At 35.9% G+C, this 27,248-nt stretch overlaps 1 protein-coding gene across 8 annotated transcripts in view; it reads right to left on the bottom strand.

The window, feature by feature from the left end:
* ENTREP2 (endosomal transmembrane epsin interactor 2) overlaps nucleotides 1-27,248 on the bottom strand; it is a 186,242-nt gene that overhangs the window by 136,899 nt on the left and 22,095 nt on the right. The window lies entirely within an intron of this gene.

Below are 27,248 nucleotides of genomic sequence, written 5' to 3'. Positions count from 1 at the left end.
CTTTTCAATGAGCAGAAACAATTCTTTTAAAAGAAATTGTCTACATACAAACTTCAGAGAGAGAAATTTTCATAGAACCATGAAATGATTGCAAAGCAACTGGCAAAGTGGAAAAGACCTTGCTGCAGGGCCACCAAGGACACAGTAAAACAAGAACCCATAGGATGTACAGAACAGCACTCATCTCCTCCTTTGTTTGCCTTTCCAATTGTAAGATGCTGCTAAGAAATAAAAACCTAAATATCTCCCCATCAAATTCAGTATAATTTGATTTGCAGTTGCAAAAAACTACACACACACACAAACGAGTTAGGCTTCTGTTTCATCAATGCCTTTATCTCTTCACGCACGTACAGAAGAAGGAAAATTTCAGTGATCTCTTTATTAGGAATATAACAATATCACAAATTTTTATCCCACAAAGAGAATAACAATTCTTTAAACTAAAGGATAATTTCCTGCCTGTTTCATAGAAAATAAGAGAAAACTTCCAACTTTCACTTAAATTTATCTATGTAACTTTCTGTTTGGAGTTCGATTTTAAAGTGAAATTTAGTATATGTGCGACATAGAAGAAGAACACAAGTGGACAGAAAATGCTATACTTCACATACACAACAGTGAAATCAAGTCCTTCCATCTTGTCTAGGACTATTTTATTTCAGTTATGCCACGTTTTATACAACTACTTTTGTTTTCCTTTCAGATTCCAAAAGAAGAGATTGAATCAACCTAGACATATGCAGGAAGGAGGGGACAGGCCCTAACTGTAACTGCAATTTGGTAACATCTGAGAGCCAGAAAACAAGCAACTTGTCCAATATATTAGTCTCAAAAATGTTTCTTCTAATCCATCTGTATTTATAAAGCATAGTGTCTAGGTCACAGGTAAAAAAATCTCGGTGCACACAGAATGAAAAGTAACAACTGCCAAACAATCTGTGCAATTTTTTTAAATTGTTATCATCTTTAGAAGAATATAAAAGTGAGAGTACAGGCAATTCAAATAAACAGTCATCAATACAGTACATAGGTACACATGCATAATTTGGCCACTGTATTTAATTTTTGCTAAATGCATTTTGCAGAACTGACAAGTACTCCACCACTCTGAATACAGGACACTTGATCAAGTGACTCACTTTACAAGAGCAAATAACCAAAACATGAGCGGGACTGTGCCAAAGCACAAGACCTGGAATATGTGAATCTTGATGAAGAACCTTGACAGAGTGTAGATGGAGCATTAAGAAAGTTAAAATGCCTCAGCAGTGTGCAGTCACATTAAAAGCCCCACACCAGTTGCAGCCACTTGAGTTCCCGTTGAGAAGCTAAATCACAGATCTTAGACAGCATGTACATGAGTTTAGAGACTTGTTATCCTGAGTCAACCGAGCAACCTCAGCACTGCTCAGTTGCAGGACTTGGTGCAAGATGAGCCCAGATAATGAGATCAGGATATCAACAGAGACCTAACAAAATATACTTTTGCAAAAAACGACTCTGGAGTCAAAGAAATCTTTAGAAGAGCTACGACACACAGAAACAGGAACTTAAAATGGAAATTCAGTTTGGTCTCTAAGATGGCATGGACATTTTGTAAAAACAAAAGAAAATGATATTCAGCATTCAGTCAGTATTGATGTAGATCCGGAAAAAACTCCATGGGAATCTTTTTAGTTTTAGCAACTCTCTCAATAAACAATTCTATTTTAAAAAAGAGGGGAGAGGGACGAAATAAAAAGTAAGTACTCTTTTAAAATGATGTTATTTTGTTTCCTGAGGTAAAGAAAAAAAACTATAGCTATTTTTGCATTTCAGTATATAAATAAAGGAACTATCATCTATATCTTCTCATCCCATTTTTTTCAGAATTCCTTTCTACTCACTAGGAAGGTTTTCCCAAACAGTATAGATTCCCCATAACAACACACAGCATGAAACCTTGGTGTGACCTTGCACTTACATAAACAGTGTCACATATCATAATGCCATATGCTTTTCTTAATAGGTTTAAGAATAGTGAGCTGATTAACAAGTAAAAACATCGCTGAAACTGCTGGATGATCAGGCGACATGAAGAAAAGACAAGATAGTATCTAAAGAGAGAAAACACAAAGGAAACAGCAGGAAAGTAGGTTCTGGGGAAAAAAGGCAAAAAGTAGGATTCCTAATTCTGAAAAGCACAAATCTTTGTCACTTGAGTAGGTCATCTCACGTTCCCATGCCTCAGGTTCTCTGTTTGTGAATTAAGACAGCGCTTTGCTAATTCACTATAACGCTGCAAAATTTAATAAACTTGTAATGCATTTCTGAAGTGCTTTGAGCCCTTTAAACCATATATCAGATTCTGCTTCATTACATAATATACTTTTCAAAAAACACGTTTTACGGTATTTTTTCAAATGCATTAAAGAAAAAAATAAAAGACACTAATAGATTAATACTTCATACCAACAGTAGCTTTCTAAAACTGCTCCTAATCTATCTACCAACATCCCTCCTACAGTGATTGCCACAAGAAGTTGGTGGCAACAGACAGACCCTCACTGTTGTTCTAATGGGTTTCCGGTACCTTCTCACAATCCTATAACTGCACAGAAGTACAGACACCTTCTGTAGCCATACACTGGTAAACACAGACACTCTCGTTACCTTCCAGAATATCAAAAACCACAGGACTAACTTCAGAGGTTCTAGCCATACAAGCGTTATTCACCCATACAAATGTTTTTCCTCAACACAAGATGAGGTTTGCTCTGTAGCTAACTCTACGCAGTCTAACGTTCAGACGTAGGTCCTAGTTATTGAAGTATAATCTGAGATGAAAAGATTCTCTAAGCACCCATTTAAAAAAAAAAGACTACAGTCATCTAAGAACATAATTTAAAAATAGAACAGTTGCTGTACTTTATCAATCGGTACTCTGTGTTTGAAAGTCACAACTTATGGATGCTTGCAAAAATGAATCATAGCACTCGTACTTTCCTCAATACATTTCTCCAATTTCTGGTAATCTGCAGCATAAAGTTACGTTTGCATTTTGTTGTTTAATTTCACTTTCGGCTTAGCTATATCTACGAAAAAACTGTTACTTATTTGACTAGTAATAATTTATATAAGCTAGGAGCACAACTTGTGCATGACTGTCAATGTCTCAAATGTATCTGCATTGATGTACACCGCAGAAACACTCTACCTGGAGTAATTCAACCAATGACATCAGCAAGTCAGCAATAAGTGAAACTGTATCTTGGACGGACAGGAAATAATTTTACTGAACTTTGACACAGTCCTCTCATATCAATTCAAACAAGTTCACATTTCAGAGCTCCTCTACGCTTTACCTTGTACAGCTCAGTGGGACAGACAAATTACACCAACACTTATTAACTTTCAGTTCCGCAAGCAGGGTCAAAATAGTTTCCTGCTTACATACTGTTATGGTCAAGACATGCCAGTATTGCTATTCCTCAGAGATGCCATACATGACAGTGTTTGGCAAGAATGCTCATGTGAGGGTAAAAAGAAGCAATCTCTCTGTCTACCTTTCCCCATCTCAGCTCTCAAAGCTGTAGATCACGACAAAGCATAACAAGTTCAACAGCACTAAAATCAGTGAAATATAACCTATTAGTATGATGAAAAACAACATTCTTCACGGGATTGTCACTTATACACTGTTCCAGTTGTTTTACTTTCATGGAAATTACTAATAATTTGTCACAATGTATAACCACTACCAGTTTCTGGGTAGCATGCTTAAAGAAAACAGTGTACCTGCCTTAGTTGCAGAAATAAACATCTTCACTGTATTACTGGTCCATCCTTTTATTAAAATTCACTTTATTAAATTCAATATTAAAATACATTTTAAATTATGAGAAACAAGCTCAGGGTAAGAAAGGAAGGTGTTCTCACCCTAGGAACCATTTTAATAAAGCTGAGAGTAGACATTGTCCTTGTCATCTGCTCTCCATCACTCACGTAAAAGAGCTATTGACTCTCCCAACTCACAGTTAGTCACTTTGGGTCTGGCGTTGTTTGCTTGTTTTGGGGAGAGAAGGAAGAAATCGATTAGGGTTGCTTTAGATCTGTTGTTTGGTGAAAAGTTCTCCGACTCTATCAACAAACCAGGCCCAACATCTGCTCTATAAAAATGCTATATACACATTTCCCTTATTCTATGTTCTTCTTTCTGCATTTGTTTCCTTCTGACTTACACTTCCATTTTAAAGGTCACACACACTGAGCAAACCCTCTTTAGAAGTGTTGCTCCCCAACTGACTAGAAGGCTTCACCCCAAGCTAAAAATTTCCTTCCGTCCTGGCAATGCCCAGCTTTCTTGCAAGCAAGAATGAATGTGGACAACAACTGGAGGTTTCCAAGACATCTTAAACTATATTTAAGACACACAGCAGCTAATTTCAACTGTTCTCAGTGTTGTGCAGCAAATATATGTCTATGTTTTACCATCATTAGTATTATTTTTCTTGAGGTACATCCTAAAACATGTGTTCTCTACATTTTTGCTGTGTTACACACCATTATGAAATATTTTCTGAATTTAACAGCTGTCGTAAAGGGACTGAAGAAGAGTTAATCCAAAAACAGTCATGAGTGAGAATGACACAAGCAAGCAATCCTCACTACATTGCACTGACAAGCTCTGTACTAAGCTAGAATACTTAGCATACCTGGAAGCAAGCAGAATTCTGTTATTTCAGTTCTGAAAATTGTACGGATATAAACAGATGAGATCTGTAGCGTGTAGATATAAAAGTGGAAAGAAAAAGTAAACATCCAGTTCTTACCCACTGAATAAATATAGCACAGTTATATTACAGCTCTCCGGCGCTGAGACCATAGAGACAGTTATGATATTTTTCCATTATGATACCACTTTTCACTCTCTACCTTCCAATTCTTTTCAAAAAAAACATACGTCTTTATTCTAGAAGGCATTTTCTTTTTTGCAAAGTCTGCGGTTAACTCAACAACGCATGTGGGAAATAGCGAAATGTACTTAAATTTTCAACACTTTTACAGAAAGACCTCAAAAACAAGTTGTTCTAGCAATAAAGGCAGTTTTAGGAGAAACAACACTGCTGAATACTTTTCATCAGCTTCCAGATTACTTACATCCTAAGCATAATAAAACTGCAAGAGAACAAGCAATATTGTTCCTTCTTTCCCCAACAAGAAGAAAAAGAAACTCTCTTGACTCTTCACTCTGACCCAGTAGACTTTTCATAACCTACTTGCAACAAGAGCAAAACAAAGCAGGTCATCAAGACAGGAAACATATAGGTTGTCAATATAACATTTGAATGTGTAAATCAATAAACAATAAAACTGAAATATTTTCATAATTTTTTCCACAAAAAAGGGTCAAAGTAGATAGCTACTAAAATAAATCAGTACATAATTTTTTGGAACGTCAGTGGACAGAACTGCTTATAACAAAACAGAACAACAGGAAGATCCGAAGTAGATGGGAATTGGGAAGGGATATGAAAAATGAACAGGCCAGAGTAGTCAGTTCAGATGTGATTAGCATTTACAGTTGTCTTAAATATAAAATTCTTCAGTTCAGTATGACTGACTCATTAATCTAGACTCACAAAATTGCACAGACTTTAAAAGAAATGTCCTTAAATACTGAGATCCAATTTAAAAACATCATTAAAACTAAAAGCAATGTTGCAACTATTAATACTAGCGCAGTCAAATATGTCAAATTTTTCTAGCAGTCAGCAACATCATCATTAACAAAATAATAATGTACTTGATGAGACAGAAAAGTAACTACAACAAAATGTAAAATATTCTGTTGAGTAGCTGAAAATTTATTTGATTTAAAAGTAGAAATCTGACATGAAAGCTAAGTTACATCATATCTTATGCAGACATACTCTGGAAACTTCAGAAAACATGTCTGACTGAGCAGTGAACCTAGGGAGAAGCAGCAGAGATTTCATGACAGAACGCACAATCCATAGAAGAATAATTTGTTTATGTCAAAAAAGCCACATAAACTGCAAAACTTTCTCATTACTGTTCCATCACTTATGCAGACCAAGCTTACTGAAACCTAGCTCTGATGCCTGTCCAGTTAACACCTTCCTCTACTGCCTCAGCAAAGATTTCTCCTTTAGTGTAACCAAGGAAAATCCACTACATTGCTGCTCTTAAAACATACCAGTTGCTTGCTACATCTGAAGATACAATAAAACATTAGAACAGTTTGTTACCCAGCTTATTGCTGAGGATTTTCTTACAAATAAGAAAGGACATTCTCAACTTTTAATTTATATGTCTAAATGTGAGACCACTGCATATTCAAAGGTAAGGAGACAGTTTTTACTTTAGGATGCTTTTAGATAGTCCACTGACCTAGAGAGATCATAGGTTTCTAAACTGGGTATCTAAAGTAGATCCCTGAAGTTAAACACAGTGAAACATCAGCATTATGTTGCATCTGACCTTGTAAAGATACGGTGCCAAACTGGAATGCTGACAATGGCTAAGAATGAAAGATATCTTACTTTACACCATCTTCTATCCTACCTGCTTATCAGATGACTACTTTGAGACCTGCCATCAATACAGGAGGACGCCTGCCACTATTCATGAAACAGTAAAGGATATTTGCACTGACACACACTGCACTGCAACTGTGTGGGCAACAGAAGACTTTATTTTGCAAAATTATTAATTTGGAGAACATCATGAGTGCTACATTTACCTTTAAAATAAGTACTATAATTTATGCAACCCAGGAAAAGGGATTTATTTATTTACCAGAAACATGATAGAACATGCATCTTGATGGAGCCAAACACCAAATGTCTGCCTGAGCATGTTTACATAAGGGACAGCTACAAAAGAAGGGCAAGAGAAATAAACACAACTTGAACATTAAAAAACCGATTTTAATTATTTTGTGCTGCTGCATGACATGAGAAAGGAGGTTTGGAAATGTGGAGTGAAAAGCAAGAAGTTTATATGTTCATTAGGAATCTCTAGAGAACTCTGGAGCACACACTAGCTTTTTTTTTTTTTTTAATCCCAGCAGCTTCTATAGTCTTAAAATTATGTATTTTTGAGACTTGAATACAGTTCCAACCTACAACAATCAATGAAAAGTTACATATTAACACAAATTTACCTAAAACGTCTACATCTTCAATGAGAAGAAATAATTATTTGAATATATAAATGGTATTTTCCTGTCCCTAGGAAAAACAAAACTGGATGTGCTATGCCAGCTAACGTCAGATTAACGAGAAAGCAGCTTCTTTCGTCAGCATAGATATAAAAACCTTAATCAAGTATTTCTTCTCTGCTCTGCTGGACTGCACACTGCAGAACCTCTTAGGAGTGTTCAGCGCTACAGACAGTTAAATCTACAGGAAAACTCTCCAGAGACTAAAACTTATCATTAGGAATGTAAAACTTCCGTGCATTCTAGCACCATCCCTGGAGAGAGGCTGTGAAACACCACCTGAAATAATACAATAGTATGTATTTTTAACACTGTTATCTATATTTCTTGACGTATTTTTATCAGAAAAAGGCGTTATACCTACAAGACAGGCGTAATACATATAAATACACATACGCACAAAATTTTCTTATGTCATTGCCCTAAAATTTTAGCTAATTTTTCCCAGCACTTCTCATTGTTGCACTTAACCTTAAACTGAAACCAGGCCTTTGTCAAGGTTGCCTAGTTTCATAATATCTTTTATATCCTCAGGTGTAATAATGTTTACAAGTTCCTACTGCATCACAAACAATTCAAAGTAGCATTAAGCAACAATACACTAGAGGAACTATTTTTAAGTGTTCAGTCGTGGTGAACATTCCCAGGTGACAGAAGGGTTTAAGCTGTACCGTATCAAAGTTCTATTTCCTGATGCCAGCAGATTCCGTCTAAAACATACAAGGTACTAAACTGCTGCATAAGACTGTCAACACTATATTGCAGATCTGCAAATATCAAAAGCCATCTTAATCACTGGAGCTAGGTCTACTCTGTTCAAATATATGGACTATAATATATGGACTATGAAGCTTTATCAACAATGAGAACTCTATTGTTTCACCGTAAGAAAACTCTCACAGTTAAAGATTGGTACCACCTGGCAGAACATTGAATCTGCTGAAGTTACTGATAACTTCAGCAGAGATTAAGTTCAGTAATTAGGTAAAAAGATTGTCAAAGATCAAAATAATCATAAAAAGAACGGTCGATGACCCGCTTCCCCCTACTTTCAACAGCTCTCTGTTGCCTGTGCTCCAGGATTCGAGGAAAGCAAGGACAATCTGCCTACACAGTTTCAAAATCGGTGAAGTACCATTTTTAAGACTACTCTGACTTAAATTCACAGAATAGTTGGGATTGGAAGGAACCTCTGGAGGTCATCGGGTCCAACCCTTTCTGCTCAAGCAGGGTCACCTAGAGCAGGCTGCCCAGGACCACGTGCACTCGGGTTCTGAATATCTCCAGGGAAGGAGACTCCACCACCTCTCTGGGCAACCTGTTCCAGTGCACTGCTACCCTCACAGTAAAGAAGTGTTTTCTTACGTTCAGATGGAATTTCCTGCATTTCAATTTGTGCCCATTGTCACTCATCCTGTCACTGGACACCATTGAGAAGAGCCTGGCCCCATTCTCTTTACACTCTCCCATGAGATATTTATGCACATTGATAAGATCCCCCCGAGCTTTCTGTTCTCCAGGCTAAACAGGCCCAGCTCTCTCAGCTTCTCCTCATACGAGGAACGCTCCAGTTCCTTCATCATCTTTGTGGCCCTTCACTGCACTCGCTCCAGTAAATTCACGTCTTTCTTACACTGGGAAGTCCAGACCTGGACACAGCACTTCGGATGTGACCTCATCAGTGCTGAGTAGAGGGGAAGGATCCTCCCTTGTAATGCTGACAATGCTCTTACTAATGCAGCCCAGGATACTGTTGGCCTTCAGTCCCATCATCCCACTCATAAATGAAGACGTTAAACAGTACTGGACACAGTATCGACCCCTCCGGCATACCACTAGTGACCGGCCTCCAGCTGGACTTTGTTCAGCTAATCACAACCCTCTGAGCCCAGCAGTTCAAGCCAGTTTTCAATCCACGTCACTGTCCACTAATCTGGACCATATTTCATCAGCTTGTCTATGAAGAAGTTGTGGAAGACAGAGTCAAAAGCTTTACTAAGATAAAAAAACACCCACCGCTTTCCCTTCATCCATCAAGCCAGTTATCACAGAAGACTGGTTAAGCACAACTTCCCCTCTGTAAATCCATACTGACTATTCCTGATCACCTTCCTGTCCCTCATGTGTCTGGAAATGGTATTCAGGATTTGTTGCCTCATCACTTTCCCAGGGATGGAGGTGAAGCTCATCAGTCTGTAGTTTACCAGATCCTTCTCAATTCCTCCCTATTGCTTTATTTACCGATAGGGGTGAAATTTGCTCTCTTCCAGTCCTCAGGAATCTCTTCCAATTGCCATGACCTTTCAAAGACAATCAAGAATGGCCTCACAATGACATCAGCCAGCTCTGTCAGCATTCAGGGCAGCATCCCATCTAGTCCCATGGACTTGTGTATGTCCACTTTAAGTGTTCCCTAACTTGATCCTCCTCCATTAAGGTAAGCCTTCATTGCTCCAGATTTCCCCTTTGGTCTCCGGGGCCTGGGATTCCTGAAAGCTGGTCTTACCAATAAAGATTGAGGCAAAGAAGGCATTCAGTACCCCTGCTTCTTCTGTATCCTTTCACATCAGGGCCCTTGACTGAATTAGCAGCAGGCCCGTATTTTCCCTAGCCGCCTTTTGGCTGTTTATGTACTTGTAGAAGAAATTACTACTCTAATTAACAGCTAAACTTGTCATAATGCCCCTGCAAACATAATTTAAAATCTGAACTAGAACATAGCAAGTCAACAACTTCACATGTACAGGAAAAAGTGTTTGTTATAGTTATCCTATGGAATAAACAGAGACTTTGGAGATTAAGATAAAACAGAAGTATGAGGGCAAGGAACTTATTAATTCACAAAAAAAAGGCTTGTTCTCAATTCCTTGTAGATAAATAAATACATTATGAGTACTACCTAATCTCGAGTGACCTGCCTTCCTAGCCATCATCACTGATTTTTCACCAATTGCTGAATCTTCCAATATAGGGGACTTTTTAGCACCGAGTTCTCCTTAAGTAACAAGACTGAATTCAGCAGAAAAAGCCTTTTCTGGACATACAGTTCTGTACTATTAGTATGCCCAGTTCTCTACCAAAGCAGAGCATCCTGCAAATACATATTTTAGGTGTACACATATAAAATCAAAGTTAAGTACCACGCTACCATTCATTTCCAGGTAAGGAATAGCAACTAGCAGCAAATTTGGTTTTCATTCAAAATTAGGTAAGAGCAAGGAACAAAAACACATGTTACTCTTTTACCCCCGAATCATGTAATAAATTTAAAAAAATTATAAAGAAATTTAATCTAGAAAGTGAAACATACCTATGACAATCTTAAACATTTAGCTCTAATGTGTTAAGTGTTCTGAATATAATAGGATCCAGAGTCCTGCTCTTTCCTCATTTAAGTAATAGGCCATAAGGAACTAAGGAACATTACCAGCAACTAAGGAAGATTTTATATGTAGAGAATGGGACTCCCAAGATTTTTGATTACTTAAAAAATGCTTTTGGAGATGCTACTACTTACAAGCATTTGCACAGAGCCATCACGATGGTCTGACACAATTATTTAAGAAAAACCGCTTTAGAGATAAAAATATTTATGTATAATCCCTATGTATATTTAATATCTAATGGGTAATAGAAGTTTATTAAATATCATTAATGAATGAGAATGATGCAAAATAACTGAAGAATATTGCCAACTTCTGAGGACCAGTAAATACACCTATTAAGGAGGTGAATTCCAGTCACAGCATATGGGACAAGACTATCTTAAGTAATGTCTGGAGCCATGTGATTACGGAAATCAGCATTTTGAAGTACCATACAAACATGCACAAGTTGTGCATCTGAGAGCAGGAGGATCACGCTGATTATCTATCCTGCTCTCCAACAGGATGAAAAAGCATCAGACTAGTAGATGTCAAATAATTAAGTTTTGGGAACGTTTCATTTGGATGATGTTGTGGAAATGCTGAGACTGTTAATATCATTAGTTCAGGGACTAAATCATCAATCTACATTTGTATTTGGAAAACTACTGCGTGTATTTCCCATCATCCACAGAGATTCCTTCAACTACTATTAGATTAGTCATCCTTACCATCAAAGAGTTGTGACACTTGTGAAAAATTACTTTTGGATAGAAGGCGCTATGAGCAACCTCGCACTGACTTTTGAGAAAAGAAAAAAAATAGCGTCTCACTTCTGTAGAGTCCATTCTGTACTTTACAATATACTGAGAAATATGAGATTGTTTCAAATAGTATCTAGCACAAAAATAGTAAACTTAACAGTAATGTTCAGCTTAAGCTTATGATTAATGGCATTGTACAGTAGTGATATAGTGAGAGCAGAGAATGGAATACCAAAGCTTTTGGTGCCAGTACTTCTCGGGAATAACTATTTTCTCTGAGGGTTTGAAAGTCAGCACTCCATTTTCCCTGGAGTTTTAAAGATATATCTGTTGCAATCTAATATTTGCAGGCTTGTAAGAGATCAAGAGTTCATACAGGTGTTTTCTTGGAAAGATTTAATTATATGAATAGTCAGAAAATGTTAACTTGTTATTATATTGATGATGGTGCAGAGTAGGGCCAATTTGTTACCGTTAACGTTAAAGAAGGCGTTCTCACTGAAGAGACCTACGAGTCAGGTACAATTGTAATCTGTAAAGCTTAAGATGATTTGGAAATGCATTATCATAGCATTATATGTTTTTAATCATGTTCAACAGCTGCAGGTGAAAACTGCACAAATGTTTCTTAAAGTTATTCTAAAATGACAGGTGGCCTTCCAATGCTCTCAAAAGAAGCATTGTCACAAGAGCTCCTACTAATCATGATAATTAAAATAGTATAATGAGTAAGGACAATATATATATCAGTAGGATCCATGAAGTCACAAAACAGCCAACTACGACATACTTCGGAAAAGCTATCCTTTTTCAGGAGATCATTAACACCTACGTAAGTAAAACAAGATACTATGATGACAGGCAAAATTACATGCTTAGTCTTGCAAACCATTAAAAATGTGTGCTATGTAAAAGAGGAACAAAATATGAGATTCAACAACGAAGCAGCATTAAGAATGCATACAGCGCAATCTCTAAACTGTTTGATTATAATCTTGAGTTTTTAGTTGTATTAAGATTTTGAAGTTCTGATTTCTACTTACCTGAGTAGCTAGCATTAATGAAAATGAAGATTTTCATCAAAACATTAATACAGAAGAGGAAGATTTTGCAGGAAGCACCTTTAAGAAGAAATTTAAACCGTGCCTAAGATGAATCCACACTGTTGTGCTGCTACAGAAGCACTCCTGGGAAAGAAATTTGGTTTGTTTTCCTTGCTTCCTGCTGCATCTCTTCAGCTCTGTTCCCACCTGTAGAGATGAACCTGGCTGCCTCAGCCCTATGCACTCCCATCCCATTGATATATTCACCAGGAGAAAGCAATAGCCACGTAAACCTTTATCATTCTCTACATCTGGACGTTCCTCCATTTTTCAGTTGCTCCTCTAGTATCTTAACTTGTCTGGCTAGAACTACCTAGAAGACTACCACTGTCTTCTCTCTGAGCTATGCAGCACAGGACAGCATCTTCCAAGTGCTCCTCCGCTACGTCAAATGCAGTTTCATAGCCTTTTAACTTATATTCTGATTCTTCTCCAAGAGCAACGACTGTCGATGACTCACTTCTCCACATCAAGTTTGGCTTACTTTAGCCCAGCATGGTTACCTTTACTACAATTTTTCCTTAAGATACTGACTTCTGCCATGTCATCTCATGTCTCAGGAAAAATTTATTTCGTTGCAGCCTTAATTAGCTCCTCACACTCTTCAAACAGCATGAAACATGTTAGGAACTTCTGGGTTCTGCAGTATTCTTCAAATCAAATGGGACAAAAACCATACAACAATTCCACAGACTTCTCAGCTATCAGTAACTAATTATTCACTTTTCATAGGGTCTTCTCACAGAGTCTTTGTCCAAATCACCTTTCACCAATTCTGAGGGTTACCCTGAGCTGTAATGTTCTGCTTGCTAAAAACTCATACACAGCTACAGGGGGAATGAAGAAAAGCTCCAGGAAAAAAATAAGGGCGAGATCTCTCTGCAACTTATTTGCCATATAAATTGTTGAGCTTCTGTAAGACTTATAGGCCAAAGGGATTTCAAACTACCGCACTAACATAGCGTTCACACAGTCTTCAAAGAAGTTCTGAACAGAACAGAAATAATGCCGCTTGGGACTCGACGGCTTCCAGAATAAGGGTATGAATTACCTTCTAGCTCTGGGAACGTGATGGGAGATGGCCATCCTTCTGCATTCGAAGAATTCTGTAATCCAACAAACCCTGATTTAAAGCGAAGACTTATTTTGAATTACTACTATAAACATTTTCATAGCGGAAACAATGGAACATTTGCAGTAATGTTTATTTTAATGTTTATTTTAATTCATGTTAATTAACTTTATTAAATTAACATTTAATTAATGTTTTAATTTTAATGTTTATTTTTAAATTTTATTTTACTCACTATTTACAAAATCTCCCCCTTTTAAAAATGAATGCCAGAGAAACCAAAGCACACTAACACAGTTTCCATGCTGCCTTTAACAGCAGAACAGCCTCAATTAGGACAGCCAGAGTGCAAAGAGTCCCTGCAGCATCCTTCAGGCAGCCTGTTGCAAAAATGCTGTCGTCACACTTCCAATTAAGAGCGTTTGGCTCTTTTACGTTAACTCTAATATTTCTTGCACACTGCAAGCCGTAGCAATGTGCTCAGGGGTCTCAAAAGCTATTGCTTTTTCTGAAATGCCTATATCACAGCTGGGCATGAGCCTTCCCTTGGCATGCTCTGCAATAAGTATCATATGAAAGCATAAAGTAAATATCACTTAATAAAGGCTCTTCTTTCTTCACAGCACAGCAGACATCACTGACACCGTTCAAAGAATGGCAACAACACAGACGGACCTATTTATTCCTCAATCAATTAACTGTACTTATTAAAGTGATCTGAATTTACTCCATTCTTAATGTCAATATTGGGTCAGTCTCTGCCAACACAGGCTTTTTCTCCACCGTAAATTTATTAACAGTTTTTACTCATTTCAAGTTCTGGCCTTAGACCCGTACTGCTTCTGCAGCTTGCCCAGCTGGGAGCTATTTCACCACTAAATAAACTCCAGAAACAGGAAATATATATATATTTTTTTAATTTCACATCAATGAATCTTTTCAGTGTTTGAAACCATCAAATATTTGTAGATTTGTTTCATTTGTCAGGTACTACACAAAAAACTCTTGAAACCTTCTTTAAAACTTATCTAGGAAACAACTATCCCTTTTATCTTTTAATCCCCCTCTGATCCGATTTAAGTCATTTCTAGTAACTAACTGTTCCAAACTCAATCAAATATTTCAAGTTCACTTGAAGTACAGATGTTCAGAGAGACTCTTGCTTCCTATGGTACATTACATCACCACATATAACAAAACTACAGGCATATTTTCCATATTAGTATTTTTACTGCACTGACTGATTACAACTTTACTTAATAGTGGTATCAATTCCAGTGTATATTTTGGAATTATCACTTTTCAAGCTGTTCGTCCTCATTAAGTATTAGCACTTCAGTTACCTGTATCTTTTCAAAATAAGCCTCACTGACTCTTCTAGCCATCCTCTATTGCTGCTAGTGTTTGCCCTATCCTTTTTGGACTATTTGTAAAAAATCTTATCCGTATTTTTTGCTTTACTTCCACAACATGAATCACCTTGAAACAATACATCTATATTTTATTATACATAATGAAACAAAAAGGACCATCACTGAACAGTGGGTAACGTATATCTCAGTAATGTTGTACCATTCTCAGTATCTTGAAACACTACTACGTTCAAACATTCTAGATCGAGCAAACTGGAAAGGGGGTGCCAACCTTGAGCTTGAATCCCAGCATGACCTCTGCTCTCCTACTGTTAATTAGAAACTACTTCATAAAAATAGTCAGCCTCCAACCTCAATCAAACCTTGTTTTCTTTGATAACTCTGTGATTTTAATGTTTCAATTAGTGCCAGAAGCCGTAATAGCTTTATGACATGATACTAGCCAACTAAACACTGATATACAGTACCTTCACAAAAGAACAGCCAAAAAGACCTCAGATGACAATGGCCATTAGTCACTGTTGATCAATAAATAAATTCAGGCAAAACAATCTTGAGATGGAAAGCACAGTACACAGTTACTAAGCCCTGCCTCTCTCCCAAACTAGTTCTAAAGAAATAACCCATATTCTGACCAAATAAAACTCCGAATTCAATCATTTTACACTACAAAAATTCAGAGCCAGAAAGAAATAGGAAAAATAACACTCTGATGCTATCACATGGTGTAAAGCTAATCTGTATACCTATCATCTCCTAATTAAAATTGCATTTTTGAAAAATAAACAGGAAATTATAAAGATTTTTTGTATTCTTCCCATGTTTCAACATCACCTCCTATGTCATTTGTGTTATAAAAGCTTTTATAACACATTTTGAAAGTCCAAGAGTAGTAATCCTCTCTCCAAAATGTACCTAACGTACATTTTACAAGAAGGTGTAAGCACTGCAGGGGCTCAGCACACTGGACTATCCACCAGTAGGGAAAGCACCATGTTAGCAGTAGAACCAAGAAAAAAAAAAAAAAAAAAGGAATACAGATCCCCAGCAGATTCTCTCAGAAAACTGTGTAATATTAAAACTATTGAAGTAATAATCACTCATTCCTCTGAAAACAGTGACATACTGGCATTACAGTCTATGAATGCATGCATGTCTGTAGCTTTTTATTTTGTCAACCCCACGCTGTAAAACACATCTTAAAAAAGCCCACCATAAACCTCTTTCTATGAAAGCTTAACTGCTACTGACTTTGCTCTAAAATGAACTTTCCATAGTTTCTATTTATAAACAGAAAAAATGCTAGGTTTTAAACAAAACAGGTACTGCTCATGTGATCGCTGTACGGGAAACATGAACTAGCAAAGTTATTGACAGACATAATTTAAAAAATAGTAAGTTTTTCTATAAAAGCGATGTTTACCTTCAAGATTTGTAACATGAAAAACATTTCAGTTTTTACAAAAAGTAAAAAAACAAAAAAACAAAAAACAAACAAAAAACAATAGCATAGGCAAACGCAGAAAGGTTGAGGCTTCTCAAACTGTTTGCCAAACCTTACTCAGGGCTGGCTACACAAGTATGCATCATTAAACAGGCCTTCTTAACGACACTTCTGAAGCCTTCTATATAGTCAGGCTAGAAATAACCGAATCGTACCTTTTCAGAGACTTAGGATGACCTGTTTGACCCACACAACTGGGCAGTGGAAACAAGCCCATACTAACATTAACACGAACTGCAACTGCAATCACATCCAGAATTGAAGTTTTAAGTTTTGTTCAACAGCTGAGAGCACCATTTCAACAACTTAGGTCATTAAATAAATAAAAATACGTGATTGCCACTTGAAGTTTCACAGGCACTACATTTTAGTGCTAGGAATATAATAAACTACTTTTAATTTAACCAGAACAATTAACTTTTATATCTGTATGTCTTAAAAGTAACACGAAAGATTTGATTTTCCAGGTCTCTGTAGTGTCTTAACAGGACCACAACAGTGCATTAGTGCCTCATAGACAGCACATCGGAAAGGAAGACCACCCAGAATAAGTAAGATGTGGACAGAGCAGGAGTTCTGGCCTCTGTGACAATAGCTAAGACTAAAAACATCAACAAATTTTTAGTTATGAACATGTAACCATTTACCACACCTCTGTACTCGAGTACATAACCCTCTAAAAGGTCTCAATATTGACAAACAGTCCTAGCACATCTGCAACGGCTCACATTTAGGTAGGCAATACACCTTAAATATCTAATCTGTTGAACATTAAGTGAGTCTACTTTTCTCTTTAGCAGAGAAAATATGATTTGACTGGATATTTGAGAGTAACCAGAACACTTTAAATCAATCCTATAAAAATACAAATGTGTGCATTTTGAAGAAATCATTTGTAGATTTTACTAATAAGTGGGACTATCAGTTAATTGAAATTCAGCTCCATCTGGCATGAAAAAGGCATGACAAAAAATATAATCATCACCTTAGATAAAAATGTAAATATATATTAACATCTCACTCAATACCAAAAAAGTTACATAACACATCATAAACATCATACACATAACACATCAAATTCATAAACAGAAGGGAGAGGGAAAGGATATTTCTTTGCATTCTGTTTTACAGTTTTTAAGATATTCCAAGGGTAGGAAAGGTGTTAAGTTCTTAGATTTTTAGGAATGCCAAAATAAAATGTGCAGATTGGCAGCATCATTTTCAATCTATATAAAATGAAAAGAAATTCATGTTGAATTCTATAGAATCTTAAAAGAAAGGAGAAGCTGTTTTTAGCATAGATAGGTCATTTCAGTGTCATGTTTATGTTAAAATTCAATAAAATCAAGAGTCTAGATTTTTGTGAGTAGGACTTTCTTTTTTGGGGGGGGGGGGGGGAGTTCAACAGCACTAGATTTTTATTGCCATTTCTGCAGAAATATACCCGTTATATTGCAAGATTTTACTACAGTGATTTCAGAGTTAAAGTAATATTGTTATTTGAAATAACGGATACATAGTTCAGTATTAAGCACATATTCTGGAATAACCCCATTTAAAGAGCAAACATGAACTATTTTTTTTAAAATAGGTGTTAATCCTGAAGTTAAATTCAACTTTACAATAGTCAATTTGCCGCATGTGTTCCTGGGTATCTTAGATACAAGCCTATAACATTTTCATGTGCTTCATCAATTCATTGAGGTATTATAGTTAAGGAACATTTGAACACATACAATTTGAACCCGCAACAGTGAATATGAACTAATTTCAGTTAAAAGAATGACACTAAGAATGTCAAGCAGGTAAGTATAGAAGTTTGCATGAAAATTTCCTGAATCAACTCCTAGGCAACTAACTACGCCTCTACAACCAGGCTACAGAGTATGGGAAGAACAGAATAATTATGTTTTGCTTTTTGATATTTCAGTATATTGCATTTCAGGTTTCAAATTCTAAGTAAATATTATCAAAGCTGTAATCAATCAATATGCAAATACACTATGACATACAGTAGTCAACAATATAATGTTTACAGCTAGAAAAGTTACAGATTTTGAAAAAATCAGGAAATAGCTGCACATAATTCACTAAGTGTGGAAAAAAAAAAGGGATTAAAGTGAGAGAAAAGGAAAATAAATTAAATTCCTCTAAGAAGCACTGAGGCACAGGCAAAAAATTTTTTCCATCCTGCACATGTCACACAGTTGTACAACTAATATCCTACTGAAATATTCACATATAATTGCTTGAAATACAGGTTTTAAAATTTTGAAGCTTTTTTTTTTTTTTTTTAAGATTTTTGAACATGTTGGTACTTGCGTGGTAATAGCTTTATTTGGGTATTAGCATAGTTTTGCATGTCATTGCATGAAATCTTTATCTTACTGATGCTGAGATGTAAAAAGTTCAGGCAATAAAATATTAGGTAGTCATTAAAAAAAAGACTTCTCATAATATTCATTTTGCAATACATTGCTTCTTCAAAACATATTTCAAAAGATATTTGTAATTCTATGATCTCAGATAATCGCCATGAACGCTTGGTTATAGGAGACAGTTTCTCAGTTTCTCTATCAAAAGCACAGGCCCATTCAGTTTTATTAGTCGGAACACCGTAAAACTGACTTCTTCCTCTGCCTTCAGTGTGTAGTAACTTTCAAATTTGACTGCTATACCTTTCCAGAAGAGCTGAATTCATTATTTTCAGTGAATCAATTAAAAGTTCTACTAAACAAATCCATATCATAGAGCAGTCAAATTGTCAAAGATTACCTAGTTGATTTAAGACTTTGGAGAAGAAAAGCTGGCAGAGAATTTGCTGCTTAGGCTTCAAGGTTGGAAAATAATAGAACCTTAATCATTCTAAAATATATATATTAAATCCACAACACAATCTTACTGACCAAAACATACATGAAAAAGCAAATAAGGATCAAACCATGATTTTGCCTTGCACCAGGCTAAATCTAAACTGGTAACTTGACCTGTATGAATCAGTAAGCTTTACAATACCATTATTTTGAGTTATTCGGCTCAGAATTGTGTGTGTCAAAAAATACAAAGTAATATATGAACCTGACAACCTATAATGGTATGCTGAATAATGCTGAAGTCCAACTTATGAAGATTAGCAGCATGATTTGTGTGAAGGCTGCATAAAGCTTTATTTCCTTCACTCGAAAGTTTTATCCTTTTAAACTTAATACTGTTTAAGAATGTGGCATCATCAGTAATCTGAAATGCTCCAACCACGAAAGAATGTATAATCACAGTAAGAGATGTTAAATGAATGACATAACTATTTTCATTATGACAGATAAGAAAGAAAATACTTCTTAGCTTTCTCATTAAACCATTTTAGAGCTACAGAATCAATAGTACTAGTAGACAGCTATTAGATTTAATATCTTAAACTATATTTGCTTAAATCTCTTATTTATTAGAATTAATTCAAATACCATTTTACCATCAAATCCACTAGATCAAGTATAACAGCCAAAAAGAACACTATGAAAATCCTACTAGCAACAATGAAAATGCACTGGGTCCCTGTCCAGAAAGAATAAACCTTACTGCATATAGAGATTTTAATTTAATTTTTTTTTTTAAAGACGTTTCAAACATTAAACAGGCCATTTTGAACCTAGAGAGAAGAAACGTAGAAGTGAGAGTGTGAGCGCACACAATAAGGTTCTCAGACAACTGAAAAACATTAACATATCTATTCACAAATTTCATGAGTATTACTATGCTAAGCTTACAATCCATCACATTGCTAATAAGTCCACACAAAGCTGAATAGGTAGGCTTAGAAAAAAATAAATAAATAAGGGTCATTTTAATTTCTAGCTTTATTCATACTACCACTGAGCCAAAAAGTTTGAGATATCAGTTCATATTAGTTTCCAGAATGCCGGCTGATGCATATTTACATTATTTCTGCTAGACATTTTGCTTTACCAATTTGATCATTCCCTCAGAGTTTGGTAATTTCTGTAACACTATAAATTTAAAAAGAAAATCAGCATTTTTATAAGAGCCAACGTTCCCAGAAATTCTGTCTCCCAAAAATATTCTTCGACTCGCAACTCCATGGGGAGGGGACCTCCTGCCAGGCAAATAAGAACTACTGCCAACCCATATTATCTTATCATAAAATCTAGACAGCTGTGAATACATACTTTTCAGGGTCACAACTGAAATATGCTCTCATTTCAATACATATGAGGTTTAGTGAAAATGAGCTGCAACAGATTTGGAAGCTGACACAGAAATTAACAGTTTTCACTAACTATTAGGGGGCTTTGGAAACCAACTCATTTTTTGTGCCTACATATAGAGTTTCTGCAAGATCACAAATTTGCAGGTGTTATTTAGGATTAGACGACTTCTGATGTAACAGAAATCAACATCATCAAATACTCGTCACTGAACTCTAAAAATATTTGCTTCTGCTATTAAAAGTTTTGCCTCATTTCTGAGATAAACAGCTAACAGATTATGAAGCACGTCTTAATTTTCCTGAAATTTCTTAAGTAGTGACACTTGAAAGCAGATAGAGTTGGTGACTACATCACTGAAACTGAAAATCTCAAAGGAAGTCTGGTTACCTTTAATTATGTTTTAGTCAGCATGAGTTATCTCCAAGAGGCATTAGAAGGTGAAGATGCTTGGCACCATAACAAAAATGCACTACTAGAGATGAAAATGCAGTTATTATTCAGATAGGGCTAAAACAATTCTACACACCCACCTCTGAAAGTAGTATTATCTATGTATTATGCAATGGCTCTATTATGCTTCCATTAGAGTCTGTGTTATTTTATACAGAAAAAAATTCACTTAGAAATATTTAAGCGCAATACACAATTCCATGACAAATTTGTCTCATTTTTATTAAAAGGTAAACACAAGCAGCTCTGACACATTTGTTAAATGTCTGCCTGAACTAGTATGGATACACTTACTTCTGTACAGACTTTTCAAAACACTGTAAGACTCTGAATTAATTACAGGACTCACTAGCAATGCAATGCAAAGTTAATGCCATCACTGTCTTCCGATACAATGAATCTAACTAATACTAAAACAAGTATTTTTAGGATGTTTAATTTTAAACTTAAAATTACACAGGGAAAAATTCTTAAATCCTAGGCTAATCCAGTGAGATGTATTTAAAGCCCCTAGATGCAATCTGCTTCAGAATGTAATAAAGAAACATTAAGATTCGTAACAGTGACCTAAGGTATTTTTATGAAAAATTTTACTACTAAGAATATAAACGTACAGCAAATCTCAATAACAGCCCTGAAAATCTTAAACACATTACTACCTACTCATACACTAGATGTGTTCTTTTTGAAGGAACAGTCAAATCTGCCAAGAACAGTAATAATAATAAAACCTAACAAGGATGTATTCTTTTGTCAGTATGACATGCTTGGGCTTGAGGAAGAACTACTGTTAGTATATAGGATCTCCTAGGCACCACCAGTGAAGATTTAGTAACACATACAAAACAGAAGCATTCATTTCTGACCACATATACACTGATGGAGATCAAAAAAGTTGTGTAATGGTTAAGAGTTGCAAATTATAAAATTAAGCTTTGTTCTTTGGTGAGAACCAATTTGTTTTGCTTTACTTGCTAGTCCCTGAAAATGAGCACTCCTTAACATAATACTGGAAGAATTAAGATCAAGCTAAATTTTAGAAGATACACTGATACACGTTTTGCCTCAGTCTCAGTGACACCCCCCACCCCTTCTTTTTGGTTCTGGGCAATGTATTTCAAGATTTAATTATTTCTCTGAATCTAAAATAAAAATGAAACTATTCCAAGAGTAAGAATTTTTGAAATTCCTTGGAGAAGCTCCAATAAATATCATCTGAATTATGAAATGTCATCTGAAATCTAAAAAAGACACATAAAGAATTACTAAAAACCCTACATACCTGTAAAGAAAATTACAGCACTACCACAGTTTGGTTATCAGCACTGTTCTTGACAACGTACTGCCTTATCTCTCCCTAAACACTAGAATGCCTCATTGAGGATTTACTCACACAATTTGTTCCTAGTACACAGCAAAAGAAAGAGGATCCCTGTGGCATTATCTAGAGCAACATCCCACAAAAATTACGTGACATGGAAAGAGTAATTCCAAGGAGTAAAAAGAAATGCTGATTATTGAGGTAGTCCAGCACTGGTTCTTAGAACTAGGCTAAAATATGAGAAAACTCTGGAGCAGAAGTTAAGCTCAGCACTTCAGAACAAATGCTGAAACAAGCTACAGAGGTATTTATTTATCTACAACTTTTAACATGTTTTTAAAAAAAAAAAAAAAAAAAAAGGACTGCAGCTGCTGCTGGACAGTGCAGAGAAGTGCCAGAGGAATACAAATGGCAGTGGTGGTCGGCAGAAAGTTATTTCACACTCTTTCTTTATATCTACAAAGAACAAAACAATCTAACCTCAAGTTTGAAGGCTTCCAAGTCCAGTGACGACATCATCTGTTGTTATATTGTTTGTACCACATAACATTTACTGGTGTTCAAACACTACATAAATCAGTTCCGTTTTTTTGTTTTCCTTTTTTTTTTTTTTTTTTGAAAGTGCATTTTTAACTGTAGGGCAAATCTGAACATTTTATTTGAACTTTGTTGCCATATTATTACTTTTAATAATACCTGACACGTTATTAATGTAGTCAGATAAGACAAAGGACAGTCTCTTAAAATTGCTTACGTATTTCCTTAATTATAACCAAACACTGTAATCTGCAAGCTAGAGCACCTGCTACATTTTCTAAGGTCACTAGTTCACCAAGCATATTAGCAATACAGAGACATTCAAGAAAGACCTGGGGCTAACCTTTCCCTTGAAGGGTTCATAAGACGCATCAGAAATCAAAGGTGGAATGAGGGACTATTCTTCCTCTTCCTAATGGCAACTCAGGTTTTGAATGCTTCACTGTAAAATAAACTAAAAAAATTAAACATCCTAAATATTGATATATTCCAAAGTAAAATATATTGAATCAATATATAACAAAAGTAACATTTTATGTTTCGGTCTTTATAGTTTTAAAGCTTTCACAGTTTACACTCTTAAAAAATTACTGCAGAAGACGCTAAACAATAAACAGAAATCTTGTAAACTGAAATTTCTACCTCCTACTTAACCAAAACACTAAGGAAAACATTTAGGTTTGAAGCCATTTCACATAGTGAGGAGGGGAACAAGAAACATGCTGCTGATTTCCACTGAGCTAAGCAATTATGGAAACAGCAGAAAACCAGGAAAGGTTATCATCAATCACTGCAGAAAAGGAGACAGGAAGAACTGTACTAATATGGAGAAGATATAAAATTTTATGTTTTCCTTTTCAAAATAAAGCTGTACACACTATTTTTACTGAGTAATCTAAACCAAAGTTCTAAAGCATATCCTAACTTTATTCTTACTCTTTAATAGAGATTAAACTGTTTCAGTATCACATGCAGAAAAAACATCCATATTTCTTGTTAACCAATATCAAGAGTATATCTCTACTTTACATTTGCATCTCTTTTATTCTCTTAGCTTTTATTTAATATTTAAGAAACCAAATCGCTAACCTGCAGCTGTATTATGTAGTAGATAATTCAGAAAAATGCAACCAAATTGGGTTTTGCATCTCTATGAAAATTTATTTTTTCGTGAGCACGTACTATTTCAACAGGCACGCAAAGTCTGTTTATAAGAGGAGGCACGGCTATGAAACACAGGATTCTTTTGCTGAATGGTAACTCTGCACAAATCAAAGCCACAATTATTAAGCAGAGCCTTCCATTCCTACAGGCCAGGATAATTTGTTATAGGAAGGATAAAGTAAAATCTCACACCAAGCTCAGAAGTAAAAGCTCACACCAGCCGAAAACAAGACTCTGCCTCTGATAAAATAAATTCAAGATTCACATAAAGCATACTGTCCTTCAAATGAAATGAGCAATCTAGTTGTGATATTTGTAAGATCTTGATAATTCTCCCTGTCACAAAGCAAATTCCAGGAATACCAATTTCCAAAGGTACCCTGAAATTTAGCATATAGTTCTAAAACCACTAACTAAAGTTTGTACTCTACCCCTGTCAGGCCTGGAGGCCCATTACAATGTGGATTTTTAAGTCCAAGATTTCAGGAATGCAGATGACAACGTGGTCTTTGGAACATCGTCTTGCTTCATAGAAGATTTTCTGTTTTTAAAGAAAACCTAGGAACTTCTTTACAATCTTCCAAAGAACATTAATAAGGCTATCTCATCTTAAACTCAAATTTTAGAACACTGTCACCATCTCTGCACAATTTGAGATGGACAAAATTTCAGCTCAAAAATCAGGGCTTTTTTTTTAAATTTTCTGATTCATTCATTGCTAATATATTAGTAACGCAGCAAAATAGCTCCTTTTGCTCACAGACATATGCCAAAGCACTCTCTTCTCACCGCAGGTACCAACATGTAATTTTCAGGCAGCCAGAATAATTAACATACCGTTTCACAGTAAGCATTCTAATTTCTTATTTTGATTTTATTTGAAATAGGAAAAGCAAATGTCAAAAAAATTATCAGTAGCCCCAGTAGTTATGACTTTTCCAGAATTACTAATTTTCTTTCTTTCCCCAGCTATGTCCCATCTTTTGGCAAAGTTCTAATAGGCAGATTGTTGCTAAATGCAGTGTGCATCTTGGGTTGGTTGGTTTTAGTCCTATCTGAAGGAGAATCAGGACCTTTGTTTCAGAAGAAAGGGCCAGGCAGGAGGGCGGAGGTGGCCCGCTGCTGTGACCAATGCGACACCAGTAAGAGACAAAGTACAGAGCAAGGCTTCATCCAAAGAGATTGGCAACAGGCCAGAGAAAGTAACAGGCAAAAGTAGGGAAGGGAGCTGCAGAGCAGTTAAGTAGCCTGGAAAAGGAGAGAATTTCCATTGCACAGAAATGACACAATGACACTGTATGGAGCATGACACTCCTAGGTAGAAGAGCCTGGGCAAAGAGAAAGTAGGAACAAGAAATTTAAGTGAAACGGGGAGAGAGAAGCTGGAATAAGTAGAGCTATGTGTAACTGGGAATAGAAGACTCTACTAGGCAAAAAATTCTGTGACAGTTGGAAAATTGGAAAGCTGCAGGTTGGGGGCAGAAAACCCTGATGCTTTCTGCAGGCTCTGGGCAGCAGGGACGGAGGGGCAGGTACGCTGGATCAGGAGGTGGAAATCATCACTGTTTGTCCCCCCTTAAGCAAGATCCTAAAAGACTGACTCTTTGACTCTTCACTTCGCCTCTTCCTCTCTGCCACCTACAGCCCCTTCAAAGGTATCCCCGGGCCTTTCCACAATGTTTTTGCCTCTGCTTTTGGCGATACAGTAGACTTGGCTTACTAGACCAGTAACTGGTGCATCTACACTGATACTTCAACACATCTACAAAGCATTGTCCAAAAAAACAATTACTAGAAGAATTCAAAAATGTATTTAGAAGGAGTCTTAAAACTGTATGTTCCTGTTTTGCATGTAAAAGGTTTTTTCCTTATTTGGTGAGGTAAGGGGGTAGTTAAGCAGCTTTATCTCCCAAGGCTTCTTAGGGATGTTTGTTAAAAAATGTTCTCATTCAATATGCCACAAGCTAAAGTACTTCATTCACTCTCCAAATTTAACAAAACTATTTGAAAAATACTAACATTACAAATAAGCAACCATACAATTTTTATGACTCCTTCTACAAGGCATATGTTTTTGTGTTAAAAAGGACTTTGAAAAGAAAGGAAAGCGAACATCTCAAATATTTTAAGTCAGAAAGTGAACGTTACTGTTCCCTCATTTGCCACCTGAACCATGACATCCTCAACAGCTCCCTCTTACTATGCCACATAATACAAGCTAAACTCACATGTATACAAACACAAATGTGGTCATTATCGGTACAATATGCATACAGGTGTACAATGATTTCCTCTGAACTACTTAACAGCCTCGCAGGCTATTCTTGCAATATCCAAACACTGGAAAATAAGCAGTTCCCTTTTTAGGTATGACCAAAAAAATCAATTCACAAAAATAAAACAAAGTAAATGCATTAAAAGTCCAAAACTTGGACAATACGCAAACTGTAGCCTCTTTTAGCCATGGAAAATCAGCTGTACCTGCTTTGATGACCTCAAATATTTTCACTCTGCCTTACAATTTACCTGAAAAGTACAAGTGAAATAAAATAAAATTTAATAAATCCCGATATGACTATCAGAAAGCATACATATTTTTAATCACAATTCTCCAGTTTGAGTGTACAAATCTACTGGTTCGGCAGTTCAAAACACTGTGACATTGCTCTTGATTCTGACCCTTTGCCATAGCTCTTCATTTCAAATTCAGCTAGCTTGACCTGTGTTTTAGAAGATCTTATTTTCCACAAATAAAAACAGGCATTGTAGAAGTACTAAAATATAAAGGCACAGACTTGTCATATAAAATGCCTCTCCCATCAAAAGATAAATTATAATTACAATCACAGGATAATTAAATACCACCTAAAATAACAATCAGAAATGTTACAGTTATTTATTGGTGTCAATGTCTCCTTATCATTCAGGACAATTCAGAGTGACCACGTAAAGCCAGAGATTGCTTCCAGAAATCTTGTCGAGTACCTCAGAGATTAGCTTAGATGCATTTTTTCAGTTATTCAGAATATGCACATAAAAGTATTTTTCTTTTAAAAAGAGCAATAGAGACAGAGAGAAAGGAAGGTGACTAATATAGTTCTTGATTTAAAACAAACTGCACTGATTTGTTGAAAAGTATTT

This window comes from Struthio camelus, chromosome 12, assembly GCF_040807025.1.
Source record: "Struthio camelus isolate bStrCam1 chromosome 12, bStrCam1.hap1, whole genome shotgun sequence".
Classification (NCBI taxonomy): domain Eukaryota; kingdom Metazoa; phylum Chordata; class Aves; order Struthioniformes; family Struthionidae; genus Struthio; species Struthio camelus.
The sequence above is the reverse complement of the archived record's forward strand: the minus strand, read 5'-3'. Positions and strand labels throughout refer to the sequence as shown.